General features: G+C 37.7%; 1 long non-coding RNA gene across 1 annotated transcript; it reads right to left on the reverse strand.

Moving 5' to 3' along the window:
- Positions 1-1019: 1019 nt before the first annotated feature.
- On the reverse strand, positions 1020-1663 carry LOC135730141 (uncharacterized). The gene is made up of 3 exons (XR_010525899.2): positions 1565-1663; positions 1354-1472; positions 1020-1270 (listed from the first exon to the last, which is right to left on the reverse strand). It is a non-coding gene; the product is annotated as an uncharacterized lncRNA (long non-coding RNA).
- Between the last annotated feature and the right edge of the window lie 7602 nt (positions 1664-9265).

The raw sequence follows: 9265 nt of genomic DNA on the forward strand, positions 1-9265 counted from the left end.
TTAATAGAAAATATTTCAATAGAAATATATATAAATATATATAATGTGTGTGTGTGTATTTACATTATAATGAAAAGTAAACCTTATCATGGTTTTACTACAGAGAAAGTTACATTCCTGTTGAACATCCCCACAAGGCTCATTATGTGGCTCATTATTCAACTCTTTTGTCTCTCAGCTGTCAATCACTGATTATTCAGGAGCTTTCCCGCCTCCACGCATACAGCCTTTTCCAAGCAAAAGTGTCTTAGAAATTGTAAATCAATATCTTGCTTTATGTGATTGAGTAGGCCATATGATTTTCACATCATTTTGAAGAAAAAACTCTAGACTACTAGATCCAGTTTGGAAAGTCTTGGGAAAACATGTTTAGAATGAGTTTTGTGGAGTTATATCAGTGACTTAAAAATTTTGCTTTTTCAAAAACCACGCATAAACATTTTTCTCTCAAAAATACAAACATGTACATACATGTTGATTATATGATATTGTAGCCCAGTTTGTGATGAACACAGTGTTATGAGACTTTTGCCATTAATATGTTTTTAAGCAACTGAAAAAAGCACAAATGTCAGTGCATGTCAAAACTTCCCCAGGCCCCTAAAAACCCCTTAGACCCCAGAGGGTTAAAAGTAGTGGCTTCAGCCAATACCGAGTGAGTAAATTCAAGTCGGGCCGTTACTCTAAAGAGGGGGGTTATTGGGCACCCTGGCTCATTATAAATGTAAACCCCAATAATAATAATAATAATAAATAATTTATGTTATAATCATTTTTTATATATTAATGTCATTGTGCTATGTACTACATTATTCACAACATCAAGGAATATAAGAGAAAACAAAGAGGTTTATTTATAAACACACAGCTGTTTATTCAAAGAAAGAATTTTATGTACAAAGCAGCATAATGTATCTTATATTGTCCTCAAAACACGTCAAAAAGTGCCTAAGACGTTCGGGAAAGATCCCTAAAAATCTTTTTCAAAGTGATCAAAGTGTTGAAAAAACCCCTCAAAAACGTTGTAAAAAAGTCACTTTTTCAGGCGTATATGGTGAGTTGCCCTGTACTTTGGTATCGCCTCTAATCTGGATTGCAGCGTGGCACAGAGCTCGGAGAGTTCCAGGCTGCGAGAGGGCGGTGGCCGCACAATCCATCCAGACACCCAGCCAACAATGCCGTCTTCCTCATCAGATATGAGATCTATGGTGGCGCACTTCCAAATGTCCATCTCATCCTCAGCCAGCACACTTCGTCTCGCTTCCAGCAACTGTAATACAATCAATAAAGACAATAAGTGACCTGAAAAATACTCACATTGACAAAAAACTGATCTAATACAATAAATCTTACCCTTTTTCTTCTGGATCGACTCCGAGCTAAACTTTTCGCATTTTCCGCCTGCGATGCGAGTTCAGGTTGTTTGTATCTGAAACTCCGGCGTACCGACTCATAATACGTCTTACGGGCAGCTGGAAAACAATTAAATGAGACTGGTATTAATAAAAAGAGTCACGGTACAATTAAACAAGAAATGAGGAAAAACATTAGAAATTATACTTACAAACAATGTCGTCATTCTCAGCAGTAAATCTGGACTTGCTGAAATAGCCCAAAGCAAATCGGAGGTCACGGCTTTGTTATGAGGCGACGTTAGTCTGTGAAAACAAAATGTGCGGGTTTAAGCTTGGATCTATTAACGTATCTATTTCCTTATACAAGAATAAAAACATATTCTTTAAATCGTAACGTTACCTTTGCTCTGGTTCATAGCGCCTGCAGTGTGCCTCAGAGACGCCTCCTAAAAATTACAAGACAAAAACGCCTCTTAGTTATAAAACACACAGCTTGGGCTACTTCAAAAAATATGCTTATACATAAAATTATTCTTACCGCAATCTTGGGATTGTGCACCGGTCTTCTCTTCTTGGAGAGTTACAAACACCAAACCAAACGTCTGTTACGCTCTTCGACACTGAAGTGTGAGCCGTGGCCATGACCTCGCACGTGATTGGACGAAGGCGAGAAGCCTGTCGGGCTCCTCCAATCACATGCGAGGTTATTGATATAAGGAAAATCTTGTGAGACGTGCGCGCATGCGTATGATATAAACAACAAACGCGATGTGCCGGTGTTGTGTCGAAGTCTGTTCCCCCTATGTTCGACATAACACTTGAAGCTCTGTGTGATATCAACACAGTGTGCTGTCAGTTGAAAAGATGGAAGTCCCAAGACTGAAGAAACGACCTCGGCGCTTCTGTAAACATTGCAACACTGAACTGTGTCATACACAGTATTTTGACCACAGAAAGCGCTATTTCAAAAATGGAGTTTGGGAGAAAAAAATCCAGAAGGGCTACGTCAGATAACGTACAGAGCCTGCTGCTGCTGCTATCCAGTCCCGCTGTGAGTGATGTCCCGGCATGTGTAAAGACCCGGAGGATAACTTTAGTGGAGTTAGAGAGATTGGTGAAAGTGAAAAGCACTCCGAGGACCCAGAAAAAGAAGTGATTGAAGAATTTGAAGAAACGCACCCAGCGAATTGCAGTTCAGACAACGGTGAGCATAATTACATATTTTTTATATAAGCTTGGCTTGCTTTACGTATGTTAACATTTTAAACAATACTAAAACGTATCAACAAGTAAAGTAAAATAAAATCAACAAGTTAAACAAAAACGTTTTGAGTATACTATATCAAAAAGTAGCCATCCAGCATTTTTTATCCATTGTGGCAGCCCTTGCTCACAAAAAGGTTGGAGTTAAATGTGGTTGATTATCACTGTTGTTGTTATTTTAATAGTTAATTTTAATTGAATAGGAATATCGCGTTATAATGCATAACGGTATCTTCTGTTTGTTGTTTTTCAGACGAAACAGCAGATGACCAAAGCATCTCCTGTTGTGTGGTAAGCATGAAATTACATTTGGATATACTAGTATAAAGTTTAATACATGCTAATCCAGAGCTGAAATGGGAAAACCTAACAATTTTCACCCACATGATTGTTTTCCACTCTTAAATTTCTGTTAGTTAACTAATGAAGGCAACTAAAGTATAAACACACTTTATAAAGTATTAAAAAATCCTAAAATGAAGTTGAAGTGGATTAAGTTCCCACAAAGTACTTAACTGGTTCATTGCACTAAAGCTAGCTGTTTGAGATGCACATGATCTTTTTCAACTACAGTTTTCAAATCTTTTCATACTCAAATGGCCATATTGATGAGAAATTATCATATTAATTATGTTCTTTTTAAATCTCAAATGACCATATTAACGATGGGCTTTTCCATCTCTAATGGTCTAATGGTGGTGCTGAGTATGTGCATTGCATGTGTTTTAAATATGTCCTTTAAATTTTCATAGGATGACTATGTGGATGAAGAGGGGGAAATCCTTGCTGAGGAGCAGAGTGAAGCCTATCCTCACATACAAGATGGGGAGGAGCAAGGAAGTGATCAGGCCAGAAGTGAAAAACCAGAACACTTGTTGATGATGAACCTTTTGGCCATGATGAAATTGACTGGTATCCTCCGTGACGACTTCTTACAGTATGTGGTTTGTCCAAAATGTATGACAGTGTACATGCTTACTGAAACCTATGAGCTCAGACGGGATGGTTCAAAGGTTTGCAGGACTTGTGGTCATATCCCATTCTACAATCACCCACAGCAGAGGTCTGCATTAAGGAAGAAATGTGGCTCTGCCTTGCTAAGCAAGACTACATATTTGAGCAGTGAAGAGTATGTCCATCCAATACGTTCTTACTGATACAAGAGTGTTGTGCAGTCTCTGGGAGGACTTGTTAAAAGACTTGGATTTGAAGAGAAATTAGATGAAAGGGGAAAGCGGGAAATGCCAAAGGGTGTGTTAGAAGATGTATATGATGGACAAGTATGGCAGGATTACCAGTATGTGAATTCAATAACTTTAGTCATGCCACTATGCACAGTATTTGAGCTGTGATGTAATTGCACAAGTTTCCTTGCTTCATTCCCTTCCAGACAGACATTTTGTTGTTTGACATGTTATTTGATGTTGTTTGCATAGAATGCACAAATTGAGCCTGATTAAAACTCTGTTAAAACAATTAAAATTGTTGAAATAAATTGTTTTGTGTATCTTTTTTACCTAACATTGGTTATTGCTAATGACATACAGAGATATTAATATATACTGTTAGCCTGGACAAACTGAATCTACTTAAATGGATAGTTTAAAAAAATTAGGGAAAAATATTTTGAAAGTATTGTGATAAATGATGAAGAAAATATTTTGATAAATGATTGTCATTAAACTTAAAGATGATTTTGAATTACTCTGTCCAACATCTCCGCTTAGTTAACTGAGTTGAAAGATTTTCTATTTTTAATTCATTTATAATTATAATTCTCTTAGTGTTATAAATGGTATTATAACACTAAACTCATGACTAAGTCAGTCATTGAATAAACTTGATTCTCCACTGAAACACACACAAAACTGCGAAAAATACAATACAATGTGCTGTTTATGTCAATAAACACTGATCACCTGAACGGTGACTTTCATTAACAAAAATGGTAATTTGTCATTTAAAACTAAACAACATGAATAATATTAGAGCATAAACCTCAATGACATTTTAACAAATATTTAAGTAGTTAAAGTTCTTATTAGTTCTTAATTCTGTAAAAAAGCTTAAATAATCATAATATTCAGGGACAAAGGATTATGGGTATAATATATTTTTAAGTATATGTCCAAAACTCAAAATATTAAGTAATGTTTACATCATTAAGACAATATCTGGGTTAACAGTGTAGCATACTTTGAAAATAAATCAATTCAAGCTACAATTTAAGAGTTTGTAATTTGGCTATACTGATACCAGAGATTTTATTAAAATCAAAGTTTAAGGGGGGTGGTCACGTGACCCGGTGCAAGATGGACGCTTGAGACCTCGCTCCCTGCTAAACCAAGCATTATAATCCGCTTTTACCCCAAACAAACGTCATTTTTGACCATTTTTTATCTCAAGTATGCCTAAACCTCCTCGCGACAAAGATTTTCCTATATTTTCGACGCCCGGTCCCTCCGTTGGGAGGAAGAAAACGTCGACTCAACCGACCGCGTGCTCGATTAGTGAGGATCAGCACGGCGAAACCAGGCCCTCGGATGCCACCGGAACGGCAACCATGGATCAGATTTTGACGGAAATCAAATCTGTTGCTTCACGCGTCAATAACATGGATGAATCTGTTGAAGCTCGCTTAGATACGATACACGGTACCTTGGGTGACATTAAAACATCCAACGCATCGATCGAGCTTTCTCTTTCCAATTTATCAAATCGGGCAACAGATCTGGAAAGGCGAATGGATGAGGCTGAAACTCGGATCTCTACAACAGAGGATAACTGCGAAAACTACAGCACCCAAATAACAGCTATGCAAAAATCGGTGTATACGCTACAGCTAAAGGTTGACGACCTGGAGAACCGCGGACGTCGGAAGAATTTAAAAATTGTCAATCTCCTGGAGAAAGCGGAGGGTTCCACTTCACTCGCGGACTTTCTCTAATCGTCCATTCCAACCTTAGTTGGCCTGCCTGCTGACTTTCCCTCTTTGGAGATTGAACGTGCCCATCGCGCCCTGGTCCCCAGCCCGGACGCGAACAAACCGCCGAGAAGTATTCTAGTCCGATTCCTCCGATATTCTCAGAAAGAAGCAGTTCTCAGGGCAGCTATGAAGAAGCGCGACATCCTCTACAACGGATCCAAATTAAGGTTTTACTCCGACCTTTCGGCGGAGGTATAGCGCAAACGCCGTGAGTTTGACTCCGTGGGAAAATTGATGGCACGTCGTGGTATGTACCGCGGTTTCGCTTATCCGGCACGGCTCCGCTGTCTCCACAACGGGCGAATTCGTTTTTTTGATACCCCTGAATCCGCCACCGCCTTCTTGGAAACTCTTACTTGAGAGATTTTATTCACGTTTGTACGGGAATTCTGACTCGATTTAAGTGAGTCGCTGTTTACATCTCTTACTTTCTTTTGACTATATTTAACGGAGCTAAATTTATTGAGAATGCACATTCTGTAAGGTTGGATTTAATTTCAAACACAAGCTAGCTCTCCGTTTACCATATTCCATTTGCGTCCCCTATTGACTCACTTTTCTCAGTTGGGTTCTTATGTTTCTAATAATTGTTTGGTTTGGTCGTTCTCGGTCGACGTCCGACCTGTTATGGTGGTCTTTAAATTGAGTTTGAATTTGTATTTGTTTACTATATTTGTTGACTTCATTTTGGGGAATTTTACTCTGTCGTTTGGGGACAGAGTCGGGGTGGGTGTGCGCTGCAAGTTGCTTTTTGATATTTTATTTGTCTGTTGTAAGCCAACTCTCTGTCATCTCACTATATCAAAAATGTTTGTTTTATCTGTGCGTTTAATTCGTATTCCTTATGGTTGGTTCACTTAAACTTATTACTTGGAACGTTCAAGGGATTGGTCATGTAATAAAAAGGAAAAAAATCTTAACTCATCTGAAAAAACAAAAACCCGACGTAGTACTGCTTCAGGAAACAAAATTATCCGACACTGAACATTTAAAGCTGGGGAGAGATTGGGTGGGTCAAGTCTATTTTTCCTCTCACTCGCAGAACAAAAGAGGAGTAGCTATTCTTATTAATAAAAAACTACCTTTTATTTTAGAAAATAAGGAATCAGATCCTGAAGGGAGATTTATTATGATCACTGGTTCAATCCTCAATCACCATGTAACTATTCTTAACGTTTATGCCCCAAATTATGATTCCCCTAACTTTATATCTCAGATAATCTTACTGTTCACTTACCATTGTAAAGGTTTAGGTTTCTTAGCCGGTGACTTCAATTGTATAATGAATGCTTCGTTAGACAAATCCTCATCCGCAAAGGTATCGAATCCTAAATCATCTAAGGTGCTCAACAATCTATGTTCAGACTCTGGTTTCATAGATGTATGGCGTCAATTAAATCCTAAAGTGAGAGATTATACATTTTACTCTCACACTCACAATTCATATTCCAGGCTCGACAATTTTTTTCTTCCTAAACAATTTTTACATGCAGTTCAATCCTGTTATATTGACTCTATCGCCTTATCAGATCATGCAGCAGTAGGCTTGCAAATTGATCCTGCTTTCAATATTCCTAGAACCTCAAGTTGGAGGTTTAATACATCTCTTTTGAACAGTGATCCTTTTTTATCTTTTGTTTCAGATAGTTTGTCTCAATTTTGGCTTGACAATAGATACTCTCCAGTGTCTCCTGCCATGATCTGGGACGCAGCCAAAGCCACTTTACGCGGTCATCTTATCTCTTATACCTCTCATCTTAAAAAAGCCAAAGATATTAATAGGAGAAGCCTTGAAACTGAGGTAACCAGATTGGAACAAATACATAAGCAATTTCCTACTGTTTCGAACTTAAAAGTTTTAGTGAATGCAAGAGCTAAGCTAAATATGGATCACACCTCCCATATTCAGAAGCTTCTGCTCTTTACTAAACAAAAATATTACGAATTTGGCAATAAATCCAGTCGGTTACTGGCATATTAACTAAAAAATCAAAATAATGACCGGTCAATCAATAAGATACAAAATGTATCTGGTGTCACTTCGAGTGACCCTTTAATCATAAATAGCACTTTCAAGGAATTCTATAAATCTCTATATAGCTCTGATTCAAAAGCGTCAGACTCTGACATTGATTCCTTTTTAAGTAATATCACATTACCAGTATGCACTGAGGAAGACCGTCTTAATTTAAGCTCCCCGTTTTCAGTAGAGGAGGTTTGGTCAGCAATACAGTCCATGCCGAATGGGAAGTGTCCCGGCTCAGATGGTTTCCCATTGGAATTTTTCAAAAAATTCTGGTCTAGTATCCACCCGATTCTCATGCCTGTGATTAATGACATCTGGAAAGGTGAAGTTCCCCCATCATGGAGACACGCTTCAATTACTCTACTTTTAAAGAAAGATAAAAACCCTCTAGACTGCTCATCTTATAGGCCTATTAGTCTTCTAAATGTGGACTATAAGATATTTGCAAAAGTTCTGGCCCGTAGATTGGAATCTATTCTTCCCAAGGTGATAAATCCCGATCAAGCAGGCTTTGTGAAATCTAGGCATGATTCGGATAATGTACGTCGTTCTCTTAATGCTATACATTATTTTCGTACTCAAAAAAAGGCATCAATGATATTATCTTTGGACGCCGAAAAGGCTTTCGACCGCGTGGAGTGGCCCTTCTTATTTTTGGTTTTGGAAAAATTCGGATTAAGTTCTAAATTTATTAATGTTATTAAGTATCTTTATTCAGATTCTGTTGCCTCTGTTAATACAAACGGTCTAATGTCTGAAAGCTTTCCAGTATTTAGAGGTTGCAGACAGGGATGTCCCTTATCACCTCTATTGTTTACCTTATTCATCGAACCTCTGGCAGAGTCTATCAGGACTAATCCTGATATATCCGGAATTAAAATTAAAGGGAAAAAACACGTCATCTCTATACGCGGATGCTGCCTTTTATACCTAGAGAATTTGCAGACTTCTACTCCTGCAGTTTTGAATACCTTAGCCTCGTTCAGTAATGTATCAGGTTATAAGGTCAATATCGAAAAATCTGTTTCTATGTCTTTTAATTACTCTCATAACTCTCTGATACAATTTCCTTTTAAGGTTTCTAAAAAAGGCTTTAACTATTTGGGCATTTTCCTCACCCCAGACTTAAATAATCTGTTTGAAGCAAATTACTCTTCTGTAATTCAAAAAGTTAAAAAGATTTAGAAAGGTGGAAACCTCTACCAATCTCCCTCCTTGGGAGAGTTAACGTCATTAAGATGAACATACTTCCTCGACTAAACTATCTTTTTCAAAATCTCCCGTGCTACTTAGCTACATCATTTTTTAAATCTTTGAACTCCTACATATCTCGTTTTATTTGGAACAATAAGCAACAGAGAGTCGGTTTCTCTAAACTCTGTAAACCAAGGGACCTTGGGGGTCTCTCCTTACCCAATTTCCAGCTTTATTACTGGGCTGCTCAAATCAAAATGATAACAAACTGGGTTAGGAATAGCCAGGACGCTCCATGGATTGATTTTGAATCTTCATTTTGCCATCCAAGAAGATTAGATTCTTTGTGGTTCATTAACAATATAACTCAGATAAGCTCTCTTACTGACAATATGATTGTTTATAATACATTATTGGTTTGGAAGGATGTGAAAAAGCATT

The sequence above is a fragment of the Paramisgurnus dabryanus genome, chromosome 11 (assembly GCF_030506205.2).
Source record: "Paramisgurnus dabryanus chromosome 11, PD_genome_1.1, whole genome shotgun sequence".
Classification (NCBI taxonomy): Eukaryota; Metazoa; Chordata; class Actinopteri; order Cypriniformes; family Cobitidae; genus Paramisgurnus; species Paramisgurnus dabryanus.